A 19,494-nucleotide genomic window follows, 5' to 3' on the forward strand; every position below is an offset into this window, starting at 1 on the left:
TCTGAATGAATGCTTCATTGATTCATTGATCTTTTCATGTAGTAATAATTCATTGATACTTTGAAATGTCTCTTTTATATATGTATATATTTAACTTTTAAAAATATATCTCAAGGGTCTTTGAGGTAGGCATTTTTCAGGGTACTAATTTTAAGCTTTTAAGCTTTTTAAGTTTTTACCTTTCTTTCCTTTTAGGTAGTGGAACCTCCCTCCTATTTATAGCTCAGTTTGTTCTATTCTTTCTCAATTCCATATCCTTTCATAACTTTTCCCCCTTTATGTGTCTTTGAATTTTATCATCACTTACTTTGCTCAATACCATTTGTTGGTTGTATTTTGAGACTCAGACATGTGAATTAATGGTATTCTTACTTTTAACATATTCATGAAGCCATTACCACAATCAAGATAATGGACATATTCATCATCTCAAAAATTTTCATGCCCCTTTGCAATCAATCTCTTCTCCTCATCACTCCCCATGCCCAATTACTATACATTTGTAGTAGATAGAATGGTAGTCACCCCAAAGATATATCCACTTAGAACCTGTGAGTTTGACTTTATTTAGGCAGATGTAATTAAGGGTTTAGAAGTGAGTTTATTCTGAATTAGGGTTGGCCCTCAATCCAACGACAAGTGTCCTTATAAGAGAAAGAGAGAAGACAAGGTTAGAAGGTGATGTAATGGAGATAGAAATTGGAGTGATGTGTCTACGAATCAAAGATTGTTAAGTGTTGCTGGCAACCACCTAGAAGCTATACAAGAAACAGAGTACACCCTTTTTCAGAGCCTACAGAAGGATCTAACTGCCAAAAGCTTGATTTTGGACATCTGACCTTCAGAACTGTGACAGAATAAATTTTTGTTTTTTAAGCCACCATATTTGTGGTAATTTGTCACAGCAGCCCAATGAAATGGGTACAGAATTAGTTTTTATTTTCTTGAATTCTATATGAATGGAGTCAGTATGCTTTTTTATCTAGATTCTTTCATTCAGCATATTTATTTTGAGATTTATTTTTGTTGTTGCATGTATTAATAATTCATCTTTTCTTGCTGAGTAGTTTGATTGCGTGTATATACCACATTTTTTATTCATTTACTTACTGATGAACATTTATTTCCAATTTTTGACTATAAAGTTTATATGAACATTTTTGTCAAGTCTTTGTGTGGACATGTGTTTTCGTTCTCTTGGACAAATTTCTAGAGGTTGAATGACTGGATATATTTAACTATGTATATGTACTTATGTAACTTTTTTAAGAAACTGACAATGTTTTTTGAAAACATTCTACCGCTTGACATTCCTTCAAGTAGAATATCAGAGGCCCAGTGCTGCCACACACTGGACAATTCTTGGTAGGGCCAATCTTTTAAATTTTAACCATTGGATTGGTGGGTAGTGGCATCTCATTGTGCTTTTAATTTTCATTTCCTTAATGACATAATATTGAGCAATTTTTTTATGTGCTGTTTTGCCATATGTGTATTTTACGTGGTAAAGTATGCGTTCAGATCTTTAGCCCATTTTTTTTTTTTGTATTTTTCTGAAGCTGGAAACGGGGAGAAACAGTCAGACAGACTCCCGCATGCGCCTGACCGGGATCCACCCGGCACGCCCACCAGGGGCAACGCTCTGCCCACCAGGGGGCGATGCTCTGCCCCTCCGGGGCGTCGCTCTGCCGCGACCAGAGCCACTCTAGCGCCTGGGGCAGAGGCCACAGAGCCATCCCCAGCGCCCGGGCCATCTTTGCTCCAATGGAGCCTTGGCTGCGGGAGGGAAGAGAGAGACAGAGAGGAAGGAGGGGGGGGGGTGGAGAAGCAAATGGGCACTTACTCCTATGTGCCCTGGCCGGGAATCAAACCCGGGTCCCCCACACGCCAGGCCGACGCTCTACCACTGAGCCAACCGGCCAGGGCCTAGCCCATATTTTTAAAAGGTGTTTTTTGTTTTCTTAATGAGTATATATTTTTTAAATCTCTCTGGAGATAAGTTGTTCACCAGGCATATTATTTGTCAATATGTGTATTTTTCTCAACCTGTGTCTTGTATTTTAATTCTTTTATAGGTATCTTTCAAAAAACATAAAATTTTAATTTTAATAAAGTACAATTTATGAAATTTTAAATTGATTTTTTTGTATTTTTCTGAAGTGAGAAGTGGGGGGGAGGCAGACAGACTCCTGCATGTGCCCGACCAGGATCCACCCGGCATGCCCACCAGGGGGCGATGCTCTGCCCATCTGGGCTGTTGCTCTGATGCGACTGGAGCCATTCTAGTGCCTGAGGCGGAGGCCATGGAGTCATCCTCAGCGCCCTGGCCAACTTTGCTCCAGTGGAGCCTTGGCTGCAGGAGGGGAAGAGAGAGACAGAGAGAAAGGAGAGGGGGAAGGGTGGAGAAGCAGATGGGCACTTCTCCTGTGTGCCCTGGCTGGACATAGAACCCGGGACTTGTACATGCTGGACCAATGCTCTACTGCTGAGCCAACTGGCCAGGGCCTAACTGTGCTTTTTTTGTGTGGTGTATTTCAGAAAGCATTGTCTATTCAATGTAACAAAGGTTTATCTCCTGTTTTTTTTATTTTTTTTATTCTAGGCTTACTGTGGTATAATATTCATATAATAAACTACTCATGTTTGAAAAGTTTAACATATATAGATACATCCATGAAACCACCACAATGGAATAATGACTGTATTTAACACCCCTAAGAATTTCCTATTGCTCCTTCGTAATTCTTCCCTCCCACTCTTCTTCATCTATGTACCCCTATCACTTACTGTTTTCTGTCACTATAGACTTAGATTGCAGTTTCTAGAGTTTATTGGAATCATATACTATATATTCTGTTTTGTTTGGCTTATTTCAGTCAACACAATTATTTTTCTCCTGAGTGATATTACATTGTACAGAAATACTATAATTTATCCATTTACCTCTTGGTGATTCTTTGGGTTGTTTTCAGTTTGGGGCTATTGCAAGTAAAACTGCTACAAACATTATGATTCCTTGGATATATGCTTTTTTTTTTCTCTCGGGTAAAAAAGTCAGTAGTGAAATGTCTGGATCAGATGGTAGGTATATGTTTAAGTTTTAAAAGAAGTGTCTCAACCTTTTTTCCAAAGTGGTTATTTCATTTTATAACCACCAGTGTATGTGCACTCTAATTTCTTCACATCTTCACCAACACTTAATCTGGTTGGTCTTTTTAATTTTAGACATCCTGTAAGATATGCAGTAATATCTCCTAATTTTAATATGCACTTCCTTAATGACTAATGATGTTCAGCATATTTTTATGTTGTTACTGGCCAACTGGTTATCTTTTTTAGTGAAGTGTCAATTCAGAATTTTTGCAGTTTTCTAATTGGGTTGTTTTCCTCTCTAAATTTTGAATGGTCTTTATATTTTATGTATAGAATTATCATGTACATATGCTTTGAAAAAGCTAGAGGAGTTCATCACCATCAAATCAGTATTATGTGAATTGTTAAAGAGTCTTTTAAGAAGAAGAAGAAAAGGAGTGATAAAAAATATGAACAATAAAATGATAGCAAATACATAATCTATCATCAGTTGAATCTAAAAAACAATAAATGAATAAGCAGAACAGAAACAGACTCATAGATACAGAGAACAATTTGACAGTTGCTAGATGGGAGGGAGGTTGGGGAATGGGTAAAAAAATTGAAGGGAGTAAGAAGTACACATTGGTTGTTACAGAATAGTCACAGGGTTGAAAAATACAGCATAAGGAATATAGTCAATAATATTCTAACAACTATATACGGTGTCAGATGAGTGCAAGATTTATCGGGATGATCACTTAGTTATGTAATATCTAATCACTTGAGTGTACACCTGAAACTAATATAATTTATGTTAACTATAATTGAAAAATAAAAGTGATTTAAAAATAAAAAAAATTACATCTAATCTAGTGCCATTTAAGGCCTCTCTTTCCTTGCCTATTTCTGTCTGGAAGATCTATCCATTGATGTCAGTGGGGTGTTAAAATTCCCTACATGACTCTATTACTGTTGATCTCTCTCTTAATGTCCATCAAGATTTGCTTTACATTTTTAGGTGCTCCTTTGTTGGGTTCATAAATGTTTACAAGGGTTATATCCCGTTGTTGGATTCCTCCATTTATCATTATATAGTATGCTTCTTTGTCTCTTACTGTAGCTTTGATTTTTAGTCTATTTAGCCAGATATAATATTGCCACCTGGCTTTTTTTTCCATTTCAGTTTGCTTGAAATATCTTTTTCCATCCCTTCACTTTTTTTCTTTCTTTTTTTCCAAGTGAGAGGAGGGGAGATAGAAAGACAGACTTCTGCATGCACCCTGACTGGGATCCACCCGGCAACTCCTGCCTGGGGCTGATGCTCTGCCCATCTGGGGCCATGCTTATAACTGAACTATTTTTAGTACCTGAGCTGGAGGCTCCACAGAACCATTCTCAGTGCCCAGGGCCTATGTGCTCGAACCAGTTGAGCCATGGCTATGGGAAGGGAAGAAAGAGAAAGCCGGGGGGGGGGGTGGTGGTGGTGGAGAAGCAGATGGTCGCTTTGCCTGTGTGCCCTGACCAGGAATTGAACCCTCAACATTCACATGCTGGGCTGACACTCTATGACTGAGCCAACTGGCCAGGGCCCATCCCTTCACTTTTAGTCTATGTGTAGTAGACAGCATATATATGGGTCTTGTTTTCTTTCTTTGTTTTTTAATAAAAAAATTTTTTGTTTGCTTATTGATTTTAGCGAGAGGGGGAGAGAGACAGAAATATCAGTCTGTTCCTGTACGTGTCCTGACCAGGAAATGAACTGGCAACCTCTGCACATTGGGCTAGTACTGTAAACCAAGCTATCAGGCCAGGGAGGGTTTTGTTTTCTTATCCATTGAACTACCTATATCTTTTGATTGGACCATTTAAGTCATTTACATTTAAAGTAATTGTTGATAGGTATGTATTTATTGCTATTTAATTCTTTTCTGTGTGTGTGTGACAGAGACAGAGAGAGGGGCAGATAGAGACAGGAAGGGAGAGAGATGAGAAGCATCAATTCTTCATTGTGGCACCTTAGTTTTTCATTGACTGCTTTCTCACATGTGCCTTGCCTGGGGGGCTACAGCAGACTGAGTGACCCCTTGCTCAAGCCAGTGACCTTGGGCTCAAGCTGCTGAGCCGTGCTCAAACAAGATGAATCCGTGCTCAAGCTGGTGACCTTGGGATTACTAATCTGGGTCCTCCGTGTCCCAGTCTGATGCTCTATCCACTGTGCTACCACCTGGTCAGGCTGCCATTTTATTCTATTAACTGTGTTCCTCTGTGGGATCCCCTCCCCCTTCTTAAAGAACATCCTTTAACATTTCTTATAATAATGGTTTGGTGATAATGAACTCCTTCAGTTTTTCATTTTTAGGGAGTTCTTTATTTCTCCTTCAATTTTAAATGATAACCTTGTTGGGTAAAGTAGTCCTGGTTATAGATCCTTGGTTTTATCCTTTGAATATTTCCTGCCAATTCTGTCTATCCTGAAATGTTTCTGTTAAGAAATCAGCTGACAGTATTATGGGAGCTCCCTGGTAGATGACTGTCTTTCTCTTGGTGCTTTTTTTTTTTTTTTTCAGTGAGGGGAAGGAGGCAGAGACAGACTCCCACATGCGCCCTGACCGGGATCCACCCAGCGAGCCCACTCAAGGGTGTTGCTCTGCCCATTTGGGGTGTTGCTCTGTTTCTCAGCAACCAAGCTCTTCCTAGCACCTGAGACAGAGCCTATAGAGCCATCCTCAGTGCCTGGGGCCAACTTGCTCCAATCAAGCCATGGGTACAGGAGGGGAAAGAGAGAGAGAAGTGAGAGGGGGAGGGGTGGAGAAGCAAATGGGTGCTTCTCCTGTGTGCCCTGAATGGGAATTGAACCTGGGACATCCACATGCCAGGCTTATACTCTAACACTCAGCCAGTCACCAAGGGCCTTTCTCTTGCTGCTTTTAAGATTCTCCTTTTGTTATTGAACCTTTGCCATTGTAATTATAATGTGTCTTGGTGTGGGTCATTTTGGTTCATCTTATTTGGGACTCTGTGCTTCCTGGACTTGAGTACCTTTTCCCTCTCCCTGTTAGGGATGTTTTTAGTCATTTCTTTGTGTGTGTGTGTGTGTGTGTGTGTGTGTGTGTGTGTGTGTGTGTGTGTGTGTGTGTGTGTGATAGAGACAGAGACAAAGAGAGGGACAGATAGGGACAGACAGACAGGAAGGGAGAGAGATGAGAAGCATCAATTTGTTGTAGCACCTTAGTTGTTCATTGATTGCTTTCTCATATGTGCATTGATGGGGGGGACACTACTGCAGACCGAGTGACCCCTTGCTCAAGCCAGCAAACTCGGAGTTTTGATTAGTTATTATGTTCTTTAGTTCAGTGACTTCTTTTTTGCATTTTCTTATATTTTCTTTCTCTTTGTTGAAGTTCTCAATGTAAGTAAGCATCTTTATGACCATTACTTTGAATTCTTTGTTAGGTAAATTACTTATCTCTCTTTTGTTAAGCTTTTTTTCTGGGGTTTTATCTTGTTCTTTCCTTTGGAATTTATTCCTCTACTTATTTATTTTGCTCATCTCTTTCCATTTTGTTTTGTTTTGATTTTTCTATGTGTTAGGGTAAACATCTACCTCTCCCAGTGTTGTGGAAATAGCTTTGTTTAGGTGATGAACCTTGTCATTCAACCTTTCCAAGCTCTTGGTTATATCTAGAACCTTTGTGATTATCTAAGGAGTCCGATTTATTCTTCATATGTCCCAGTTGTTAAAGTTGTGCCAAGTCTTGCCATCATTCCAAAGGGAGGGATATCAGTCAGCACATTGTTGCAGGCTGACTGGAGCTGGACCCTCAGGCAGCACCTTCTGAAGTATGCAAATAGATATATTCTTCCGGGATTGCAATTATAACCCCTGCCAGCAACCAGACCAGATGATTTGGCAGTTTCTCCTTGGTGACAGTTATAAAAACTGAGGCTCCAGATGAGTATATAAGCTGATTTCTGGGAAGTAGCCCTCATTCCTTAGAGAAGCTCTGTTTAAGATGCTTCTTGATTTGGGTTGCCATAGTAGGGGTGGGGTTTTTGGCAAGACTGTGTATCTGCTTCTTCTACCTGTCTTGATATGGTCATTTTAGCCGTGTTGTGGAGGAGATGTTCACTAGTTTTTCGGTCTTTTTAGGAGGTAATTGATCCATATGTGGCTGCAGGTTTGGTATGTCCATGTGAAGCAATGAGTTCAGAATCTCAATACATCACTATCTTTAACCCCTTACCTGCACCCACTTCTTACATTGATGGAATACCTAATTTATGAGGTCACACCACTAACACAAACTAAAAATGCCAAATAGTTGCTCTCAGATTTTGTTTTAGCTATAGTAAGTCATATGACCTCACCTCTGCCAATCAGCCATTAGCCAGTAATACAAAAAGCAAGAATGGGTGATGGGATTCAGCAGGTTTGCACCAGTTCAGCAGAACTGATACATAATTTTTTGTTGAGTTTGGTGAACCAGTTATTAAAATGGCACTTGTAATCAGGGTTCTCTCTTAAGGTGGGTAGCTTCACAGGCATAAATGTAAATCACAATTTTACATTCCTTTTTTCTAACATTCATCTGTGTAACAGCATAGTCTAAGCGCTAGCAGTAATGGTCATTCTGTCTATAGGTGAAAAAATTGCAAGTGAGGTTGCCAATCAAGAAGCAATATGGAAATCTTAAACAATAGTTTTATTGTTTTTGGTCAGGTATTACTTGATAGTTTTTCATAAATATTTTAAAGCTCTTATACCATAATCTAGTTTTATGTACCTCTTTTATTGTTCTTATTTAAATATTAAGTGTACAAAATAATAAACTACCTTTCAGTATATTGTTTTTTTATACTTAAAATGGCCATTTGGGCAGAGAACCAGTTGTTAAATTATTTGAATCCCACCACTGGGTGATGGGAAGCAGTTTTTGCATCCAGTTTTTAGGAGCAGAGCCTGGTGGATTTTATAGCTGATATTGTAGGTTATGATAAAAGATCAAATGTTTCCCCTTAAAATCAGTAATCAGACAGCATATCAATAGTTACCACTTCTATTCAACATAGTACTGGAAGATCTAGCCAGTGCAATTAAGCAAGAAAAGGAAATAAAACATACCCAGGTTAGGAAGGAAATGGTCTTTATTAGTGGACTGTATTTTCATCTCAGTCATGGGTCAGCACACTTTTTATTTAAAGACACATATGGTAAATATTTTAGGTTTGTGGGGCATATGGTTTCTGTCACAACTACTCATCTGTGCCATTGTACACTGAAAGTAGCAATAGACAATACAATAAAAAATGGATGTGATATTATTTACAAAAGTAAGTGCTTGATACATGGGCCACAGTTTGAGGAACCATAGTCTAGTTTGAAAATATGATGGAATCTACCAAAAAAGCTCATAGAAACAGTAAGTTTTAAAATGTTATAGGCCCTGGCCAGTTGCCTCAGTGGTAGAGTCATCACCTGGCATGTGGATGTCTCAGGTTTGATTCCCAATCAGGGCACACAGGAGAAGCAATCATCTGCTTCTCTGCGTTCCTACCCTTCTCTCTCTCTCTCTTTCTTCTCCTCCTGAAGCCATGGCTTGATTGTTTCGAGCGAGTTAGCCCCTGGTGCAGATGATGGCTCCCATGTCCTCTACCTCAGGCATTAAAAATAGCTCAGTTGCCAAGCAACAGAGCAATAGCCCCAGATGGGCAGAGCATTGCCCATAGGGGACTTGATGAGTGGATCCCAGTCTGGGTACATGTGAGAGTCTGTTGCTCTGCCTCCCCTCCTCTCTTTGAATAATAAACTCAGTTGTATTTCTGTATACATGTAATAAACATTTGAACATGAAAAACAAAGCTGTTTACATCAATATCAAGAATTTTAAAAAGATAAATCTGTCAAAGGAGGTGAAAATAATACCAGTATACTGTCAATCATTCTCACATTGGTCTATAGATTCAATGCAATCTAAATTAAAATTTCAGCAGGGCTTACATTTAGAAATGGAAGAACAGATTTTAAAATTTATGTGAAAATGCAAAGGACTTAAAATAGCACTCTTTAGAGGAAAAAAAAACAAAGTTGGAGGAATAACGTTACCTGATATCAAATTATACTATAGAACCGCAGTAATCAAAACATCAATTGCAAACAATACTCTGTGGCAGATACAAAACTGTCTGACACAATTTGAGCTTGCTATAGTTAGAAAGTCTAACCTATTTGGGTACTCTCTCCACCATGAGACAAATCTTTATATAGACTTAGACAATGAAAAAAAAAAACCCCAAAACCCAAACAAACAAAAATAAATCAAGACATTGGCATAAAAACAGACATAGAGATCAATAGAATAGACTTTGATTTTTGGGTTGTCAACACACAATACAATATACAAATGATGTATTGTAGAATTGTACACCTGAAATGTATATAATTTTTTTTTTTTTTCCATTTTTCCGAAGCTGGAAACAGGGAGAGACAGTCAGACAGACTCCCGCATGCGCCCGACCGGGATCCACCCGGCACGCCCACCAGGGGCGACGCTCTGCCCACCAGGGGGGCGATGCTCTGCCCATCCTGGGCGTCGCCATGTTGCGACCAGAGCCACTCTAGCGCCTGAGGCAGAGGCCACAGAGCCATGCCCAGCGCCCGGGCCATCTTTTTTTTGCTCCAATGGAGCCTTGGCTGCGGGAGGGGACGAGAGAGACAGAGAGGAAAGCGCGGCAGAGGGGTGGAGAAGCAAATGGGCGCTTCTCCTGTGTGCCCTGGCCGGGAATCGAACCCGGGTCCTCCGCACGCTAGGCCGACGCTCTACCGCTGAGCCAACCGGCCAGGGCTATATAATTTTATTAATCATTGTCACCCCAGTGAATTCAATTAAAAGGAAACATTTAGCCTGACCAGAAGGTAGCACAGTGGATGCACTGGGATGCAGAGGACCCAGGTTTGAAACCCCAAGGTCACTTGCTTGAGCATGGGCTCACCTGAACACGAGGTCACCAACTTGAACATAGGATCATAGACACGACCTCATGGTCACTTGTTTGAAGCCCAAGGTTGCTGGCTTGAGCAAGGGGTCACTGACTTGATGGGAGCTCCCAAGTCAAGGCACATGTGAGAAAGCAATCAATGAACAGCTAAGGTGCCACAACTAGGAGTTGATGCTTTTCATCTCTCTCTCTTCCTTCCTGTCTGTCCCTGTCTCTCTGCCTCTCTCTTTCTCTTTCTCTCTCTTGCAAAAAAGAAAAGAAAAGAAAGAAACATTTACTTTGAAAGAACTTATTTCATTGTGTCTTGAGTCAGGGAAAATCTAATAAAATAATATTCTTGAATTTTCCACAAAGTGTAAAAATGACCTGGAACCATAAAACTCCTAGAAGAAAACATTGATGGCAAGCTCTTTGATATCTGTCTCAGTGATGATTTTTTGGATTTGACACTAAAAACAAAGGCAACAGAAGCAAAAATAAACAAGTAGGTCTACATCAAATTAAAATGGCTGCTGCACAATAAAGAAAATCAAAATGAAAAGCAAAGTACCAAATGGAAGAAAATATTTGCAAATCATATATTCAGTAAGGGGTTTATAATCAACATATATTAAGAACTTATACAACACAATAGCAAAATAAAAATCTGATTAAGAAATGATCAGCCCAAGTACCCACCAATAAATGAGTGGATAAAAATGCTGTAGTATGTTTATACAATGGAATACTACACCACTGTAAAAAAGAAGGGAATCAATCTAGCCTGACCTGTGGTGGCGCAGTGGGATAAAGTGTCGACCTGGAAGTGCTGAGGTCTCCGGTTCGAAACCCTGGGCTTGCTTGGTCAAGGCACATATGGGAGTTGATGCTTCCAGCTCCTCCCCCCCTTCCCTCTCTCTGTCTCTCCTCTCTCTGTTTCTCTCTCTCTCTCTCTCTCTCTCTCTCTCTCTGACTCCTCCTCTCCTCTCTAAAAATGAATAAATTTAAAAAAGAAAGAAAGAAGGGAATCTTACCCTTTACAATAGCATGGATGGACCTGAAATTTATAATGCTAAGTGAAATAAGCCAGTCAGAAAAAGACAGACACCCTATGATCTCATTTATACGTGGAATCTAATGAACAACATTAACTGATGAACAAAATAGAAACAGAGGCATGGATAGATACATGGAACAGACTGACAGCTGTCAGAGGGGAGGGGTGTTGGTATACTAGATGAAAGAAAGTGAAAGGATTAGCTAAAAAAATATATGTATATATGTATATATATTCATAACACATAGACACAGACAGCCATGTGGTGATAGCCAGAGGGAAAGGGAGTAGGGCTAGGTGGAGGTGGGCAAAGGTAGGAGGAAAATGGGTACAGAGAGTGGCTTTGCTTGGGCACACGATGCAGTGTGCAGATGATGTTTTATTGAGCTGTACACTTGCAACCTGTATGGTTTTAAGAACCACTGTCATTTCAATAATTTCAATTAATTTAAAAAATATTAAGCCTGGTCTGTAGGGGCAAAAGCATTGACCTGGAATGCTGAGGTTGCTGGTTCAAACCTCTGGGTTTGCCAGGTCAAGGCACATACAGGAAGCAACCACTATGAGTAGATGCTTCCTGCTTCTCCCCCTTCTTTCTCATTCTTTCTCCCCCCCAATCAATAAAACCTAAAAAAACACACAAAAAACAAAAAACAAGAAGAAATGGTATACGCCTGACCTGTGGTGGCGCAATGGATAAAGCATCGACCTGGAACACTGAGGTTGCCAGTTCAAAATCCTGTGCTTGTCTGGTCAAGGCACATAATGGGAGTTGATGCTTTCTGCTCCTCCCCCTTCTCTCTAAAATAAATAAATAAATAAATAAATAAATAAGTGTGGGGGGGGAGAAGAAAGAGAGAAATCCGTTCTCAAAAAAAAAAAAAACCCCTGGCCAGATAGCACTGTTGGTTAGAGCATCGTCTTGAAGCTCAGAGATCGCTGGTTCGATCCCCGGTCTAGGCAAATAAAGGAACAAATTGATGTTCTTATCTCTCTCTCTCTCTCTCTCTCTCTTTCTCTCCTCCCCCCTTTCCTCTCTGGCTAAAATCAGTAAATAAAAATTTTTTAAGAAGGATGTTAAAGAATTAGCTATACAAAATTAAATAGGAAGCAAACTTTTCCTTTAATTAAAAAAATAGAGAATCTGAATAGATATTTTTCCAAAAAAGACATACAGATGGCCAACAGGTACATGGAATGGTGCTCAACATTACTAATATCAGTAAAATGCAAATCACTATGACAATGAGATATTACCTCATACCTTTTAGAATGGCTATCATCAGCTATACAAGAAATAAATGTTGGTGAAGATGTAGACAAAAGGGAATCCTTGTTGGGAGGATTGTAAATTAGTGCAGCCATATGGAAAACAGTATGGAGGTTCAAAATATTAAGTATAGGAATAGTGTTATTTATATTCTACTTCCTGGGTATTTGTCCAAAGAAAACAAAAAACACTAATTCAATAAGATACTGCACCCCTGTGTTCATTATAGCATTATTTACAGTAGCTATGCTATGGACACAATCTAAGTGTCCGTTGACAGATGAATGGATAAAGAAATTGTGCTACATGTTATACAGTGAATACTACTTAGCCATAAAAATTATGAAACCTTGGCCTGACCAGGCAGTGGCGCAGTGGATAGAGTGTCGGACTGGGATGCAGAGGACCCAGGTTCGAGACCCCAAGGTTGCCAGCTTGAGCATGGGCTCATCTGGTTTGAGCAAGGCTCACCAGCTTGAGCCCAAGGTCACTGGCTTGAGCAAGGGGTCACTCAGTCTGCTGTAGCCCCCTGGTTGAGGCATGTATGAGAAAGCAATCATCAAACAACTAAGGAGACTAAGGAGCCGCAACGAAGAATTGATGCTTCACATCTCTCTCCTTTCCTGTCTGTCTGTCCCTAGATGACTCTCTCTGTCTCTGTCGCAAAAAAAAAAAAAAAAAAAAAAAAAAAGAAACCTCGCCATTTAGGACAACATGGCTGGACCTTGAGGGTATTATGCTAAGTTAAATAAGTTAGAGAGAGAGCGGCATACACTGGATGATTTACCATGTTTGTAGACTTGAAATGAAACAAATGAAAAGAAACAAACCAGAACAAAACTCATATATGGAGAACAGATTGGTAGTTATTAGGAAGTGAGGGTGTTGGGGACTATGCAAAATGGGTGAATGGGGTCAATTGTATGGTGATGGATGGTAATTAACCCTGAAACTAATATAATGTTATATACTAGTTATCTTAATTAAGAAAAAGAAATGAGTTCAGATTTCTCACAGACTAAAAGAATATCAAATACCTACTGCTTCAACCATTACAAAATTATTTATAATGCAGTGATGCCATTTTCATGTTGCACAGAAACTAACACAATTCATTTACCTTAAGAAGATTAAAATATTGTGATGATTCATCATGAAGGAACAGAAAGTTAGAGATCCAATCATCCCTTGCCATATTGCAGTTTACTTTTTGCATTCTTACTGTATCACGGATTTTTAAATTGTATATGTCTAATTTTGTATCACAGATTTTTTGCTGTATCACAGGATTTTGTGGTATATAGGTATTTTTATATATTTATTATTTTAATTATTTTTTGCAGTAAAATAAGCATTTTCTAGCCTAAAAATTTGATAACAATATAAAAATATAAAACATTAATTAAAACATTAAAGTGAAATAAAATACATGGGATACAGTAGATGAGTAGACAAAGACTCACATATATGGAAAATGCAGCTACAGTTACTTCCGCTTGAGCTACATGTGAGATCATACAGGGTACACTTTTGGCTGATGGATGGGAGGCAACCAACCAGAGCACTGTGTTTATGAGGTTTAAGAGTGTAAAAAGTGTTTAAGAGCATAGGAAATGTTTATAAGAGTGTGGGAAAGGTTAATAATGGTGTGGGAAAGGTTTATAAGAGTGTAGGGAGGGTTTATAAAGCCTTAAAATATATATAAATAATAAAATAAATATAAGGTCGCTACTTTGCGGATTTTTGCCTATCATGGGGGCAGGGGGTTCTGGAACCTAACCCTTGCAATAGATGAGGGACCACTGTATACTTTTTTTTTTTTTTGACAGAGACAGAGAGAGTCAGAGACAGGGACAGATATGAACAGACAGGAAGGGAGAGAGATGAGAAGCATCAATTGTCCATTGTGGCATCTTAGTTGTTTGTTGATTGCTTGCTCATTGATTGCTTTCTCATATGTGCCCTGACAGGGGAGGAGGGGGTACAGCAAATCAAGTGACCCCTTTCTCAAGCCAGTGACCTTGGGCTCAAGCCAGCGACTATGGGGTCATGTCTATGATCCCACACTCAAGCCAGCGACCCTGTGCTCAAGCTGGCAAGCCTGCACTCAAGCTAGAGACCTTGGGGTTTTGAACCTGGGTCCTCTGCGTCCCAGTTCGACGCTCTATCCACTGCACCACTCCCTCGTCAGGCAGAGATATACTTTTTTTAAAATGTTTTCAGTGGTTTGTTGCCAATATGCCAAAGTTGCTGAGTTGTATCAAAGTGGCTAGTTATTTCCTTAGGTTGTTTTTATATTTTCCATATTTGTACTTTTTGTTATGCCATTTCTTCATCTCTTGCTCCAAAGACTCTCTGTCCCAGGCCAAACTCAAATTCTACCATCCCCATGTCATTTCTAGGACACAGTGTTCTTATTTTTCTTTTGAATATCTACCACATTTGCTTATTTCAAATCATTCAGTCTTTTAGTAAGAAAACAGAAAACAGAGGAACAAGAAATGTTTACCAACTTATTATGAGGCAAGCATTATCCTGATCTTAAGACCAGGGCAAGATGTTACAAGAAAATACACAATAGGCCAACATCTCTAGTGAGGATAGATGAAAGCATACTTAATAAAATGTTACTAATTTGAATCTAGCAATATATACTGCTCACAAAAGGGGATATTTCAAAATGAATATGAAATGATAAAATATCCCCTAACTTTTGTGAGCAGTATATACAATAGATCATGGAATAATCTGGCCAAGTGGGCTTTATCCCAGGAATAAAAGGGTTGTTTAATACTTAATTAAACACAGAAAAAGATTATCAGAGATGACTTCTGAAATGGTGGCATGAAATGCTCTACAGACCCTCTTCCAGCAAAACCAGTGTAACTGGTAAAAATTTAAATAAGAAACAGTAGAATCCCAATCAACCATTTAAATTAAAGTCTCTGGAAATGGTTCTAAGGCCATATTCCAATGTAATAAAAAACATTTATTCAAGAAAATCTACTAAATTTTATTAAGAATGGTGATAGTCTGTGGCATATGAGCCGCAGCCTGCTCCCTCTCTCAGTCAAAGGAATGGAAGCCTTACCCCAAGGAGATGCAGACAAGTACACAGGCTTCATCCCACATCCCATTCACTTAACTCCATCTGGGATCATGGTTTTTGTGCAGAAGAGGCAGATGCTGGCACTTTTCATTCGTTCCCAGCTCCATGCTGCAGAAGCTGTGTTCTAGGCAAGAACAAATAAGAGGTTTGGGACTCTTTTCCTTCACCCAGTCCCCTTCATAGGGGGAAAGAATCAATAAGCCCTCATCCCAGATTGATAAGGGTGGAACTTTCATACTGGGAAGGGAAAGTGAGAAGACTAGAAATGACTGCACCCAACCAGCACCCTAATATTCATAAATAGAGGTGTCACTCTGGGTGAAGCTGCCCACTGATTTTACCACCAGCTCCAGAGAAGTGGTACAAAAATTTCACGTAGGGGGAGAAACAGGCCATAAGAGCGAACTCTGAAGCTCTCCCCAAGGGAACTGACTTTACTTAGGACAGTATGGTAAAGTTTAAAAACAATGGTGTTTTTTGGTGGGAGGCAATTAAGAGAAGACTCAGAACTCTGTGAGTCTAACAAGATAAACTGTAGACCAGCTAGACCGGATTTAATAGAATAATACTGAGTAAGACTGTAAAGCAATTTATGTCCACTTCATTCTTTTTAAAAAATTATTATTATTATTTTTTAACATTTATTTATTAATTTTAGTGAGAGAGGAAGGAAGAGAGAGACAGGAACATTGATCCATTCCTGTGTGTAAACTGACTGGGACTGAACCATCAACCTCCACACTCCAGACGACGCTCTAATCAACTGAGCCATCTGGTCAGGGCTATGTCCTCTTCACTCTTAAAAACAATAAAGCAATGAGCTGGCAGTTAGGGGATGCTAACAGCTGGGTTTGATATACCATCAGAGACAGACAACTTAGCAGAGCAATCAGCGAAAGAGACAAGGAGAACTCCGCTCAAGCTCCTGTCACCCCAGAATATTTGTGTGCATGCCCTAGGCTGTGCTTTTGAGGAGCAGCATCAGAGGCTGGCCGCCGTGAGGGAGATAGACTTCACTGAAGTAGTTCAGCCAGGTCATTAAAGAAATAAACTAGCCACAACAACAATCCCTGGATGGGTAGGACATTGGTATCCAGATTTAACAAATATACTACCTAAAATGTATAGTATAAACCAAATATTACAAGACATACAAAGAAATGGGAATGCATGTCCCATGCAGAGGATAAAAAGCAGGCAATAAAAATGCCTTTGAAGGTATTCAGGTAACAGACTATCTGCACCAATTAAAAGACATAGATTCCTAGAAAAAATAAAAAAGCAATACCAAATGTTATTTACAAGATACCCACTTTAAATATAAAGATACACATAGGTCAAAAATAAATGATGCAGAAATATATGCCAAGCTAACACTAATCAAGAGAATGCAGAAGAGGATGTATTAATTTCAGACAGATATGGCTTTAGAGGAAGGAAAGTTATCAGGGACAGAGGAGAGGGGCATTATGTCATGATAAAAGGGTTGATTCTCCAGAAGACATAATGACCTGTATGCACGTAGAGAGTGTCAAAGTATGTGAGGAGAAAATTGCCAGAATTACAAGAAGAAATAGATGAATCCACTGTTATAGTTGGAGACTCTACTCCGCTATCAGAAGTGTTCAGATCCAGTAGGTAGAAAATCAGTAAGAATGTAGTTGAGCTCAGTGTAGACATCTGTAGACTGTTTCATCCAGGAAGAGCAGAACACACATTCTTCTCAAGCTCACATGGCATATTTACCAAGATAAACCACAATATGGGCCTTAAAACACACCTTGACAAATTTAAAAGAATGTAAATCATACAGTGTCTGTTCTCAGACCACAGCAGAATTAAACAAGGAATCAATAATAGAAAGTACATAGTTGGAAAATCTCAGTATATTTGAGATTAAACAACACATTTCTAAATAACACATGGGTCAAAGAAAAATTTTCAAGAGAAATTTAAAAATATTTTGAACTATTTAATAAAGAAGCTTAAGGCCTGACCTGTGGTAGCGCAGTGGATTAAGCGTTGACCTGGAATGCTGAGGTCACCAGTTCAAAACCCTGGGCTTACTGGGTCAAGGCACATATGGGAGTTGATGCTTCCTGCTCCTCCTTTCTCTCTCTCTTTCTCCTCTAAAATGAATAAAAAAAAAAAAAAAAAAAGCTTAAGGAATGGCAGGTTGAAATAAGGATCACATTTATTTGTTAAGTGCTTCTCGATATATTACATATTCCCCGCCCCCGTTTCTACATGGCTTTTTTTTTTTTAAACAAAATATCATGGTAACATTTACTGAGTACTTACAAGTATTGGGGTGATTTTTTTTCTTTATAGAAAAAATACATATTTAAAAAATAATTGTTGTTCAAGCAGTTAAACAATTCTAATCTAGTAAGATAATAGAAATTATATATCTGGCCTGACCTGTGGTGGCGCAGTGGATAAAGCGTCGACCTGGAAATGCTGAGGTCACTGGTTCGAAGCCCTGGGCTTGCCTGGTCAAGGCACATATGGGAGTTGATGCTTCCAGCTCCTCCCCCCTTCTCTCTCTCTCTCTCTCTCTCTCTCTCTCTCCCTCTCTCTGTCCTCTCTAAAAATGAATAAATAAAATTAAAATAAAAAATTAAAATAAAAAAAATTATATATCTATTATTTATAGCTTTAAAAGTAACACTAGAAAAATATTTAGCTTATGTTAACTCTTATATGTAATATTACTACATATGTCAGAATTAGGTTCTCAAGTTAGCATGAGGCAAAAAATCTTAACTTGCCAAGGTTCTTGTTAAATTTGATAAATATGAATAATACAGAGATAATACAAAACTAAATCTTGCATCTAAAGCAGCTGTTTTTTTCAATATTGGAAGAAAATAATTATTTTCTTTCCACCTGAGTACTAGACTAGATGACATTGTTAGTGTATTTTGTGTTTAGGTTGATTTGAAATTATAACTGTGGCTTAAATACTTAAATCATATACATTATAAATAACCTTTTTCCCTATAAAGACTTCCTGAATTAACTATGTGGAAAACAGATTTTCATTTTTGATCTTATGCTCTTTCTAGGGTATAATCTCTTTCAGTGGAATATTTGTCACACACACACGCACACATACTTTGGTGTTGGCCACACTCATTTACTTTAATTTCTAAATTTAAATGCATGTGTACATGTCATCCTCTTATTCTAATCTTTAATGGTTGTTCTTTGCTTCTAATTCATATACTCTTCATTCCTATCACAGAAATTGTGGCTTTGGTAGAGACAGCAAGTTGACTTAAATTACCAGAATTAGTTTTCTAGTTCTAAATATTAGATTAAACAGATATGTAATAAATGTGCTATATGATTACATGGTAGCACTGGAAATGACTTATGATATACTCTTTCTCCTATTTCTATGAGAAAATTAGGTTCTAATTTAGGGCAGTTTTTCACTTAAAACTTCATACATTAGCCAATCACAGCATGTATCAGTTGCATAGATGGCAACTTAAGTCCTGTACTCACAGATCTCTACTTTTTAGAATAAGATATTTTAAAGCTAAAGCAATAAAACTTATTCATTTTCTGGGAAGAAATAAAAGCACTTAGTATACATTATCTCTAAGAAAAAAAGTACAATTTTAGTTACAATTTTGGTTGGTTGCCAAATTATGAATCTTTCTAGGACCCTAAACCCTTACTCTTTTCTTAAGAGTATTTTAACTTCTGTTTCTTAAAGTAGAATTAAAATTGCTTTTGTTCTGCTTTTGTATGTGCTTTGAAAAGTTATTTTTAAAAAGATTTATTTATTCATTTTAGGGAGGGGGAGAGAGAGAGAGAGAGAGAGAGAGAGAGAGAGAGAGAAGGGTGGGTGCAGAGCAGGAAGCATCAACTCCTGTATGTGCCTTGACCAGGCAAGCCCAGGGTTTCAAACCGATAACCGCAGTGTTCCTGGTTGACACTTTATCCACTGCGCTACCACAGGCCAGGCGAAAAGTTATTTTTTAAAAACATACTTAA

General features: G+C 38.6%; 1 protein-coding gene and 1 non-coding gene across 5 annotated transcripts in view; both read left to right on the forward strand.

Moving 5' to 3' along the window:
- The window catches only part of SBF2 (SET binding factor 2), a 502,739-nt gene that overhangs the window by 157,677 nt on the left and 325,568 nt on the right, over window positions 1-19,494 (forward strand). The window lies entirely within an intron of this gene.
- LOC136389829 (small nucleolar RNA SNORA28) lies at window positions 9,228-9,351 on the forward strand. Its single transcript, XR_010748394.1, has one exon. It is a non-coding gene; the product is annotated as a small nucleolar RNA SNORA28 (small nucleolar RNA).

This window comes from Saccopteryx leptura, chromosome 1, assembly GCF_036850995.1.
Source record: "Saccopteryx leptura isolate mSacLep1 chromosome 1, mSacLep1_pri_phased_curated, whole genome shotgun sequence".
Taxonomy (NCBI): domain Eukaryota; kingdom Metazoa; phylum Chordata; class Mammalia; order Chiroptera; family Emballonuridae; genus Saccopteryx; species Saccopteryx leptura.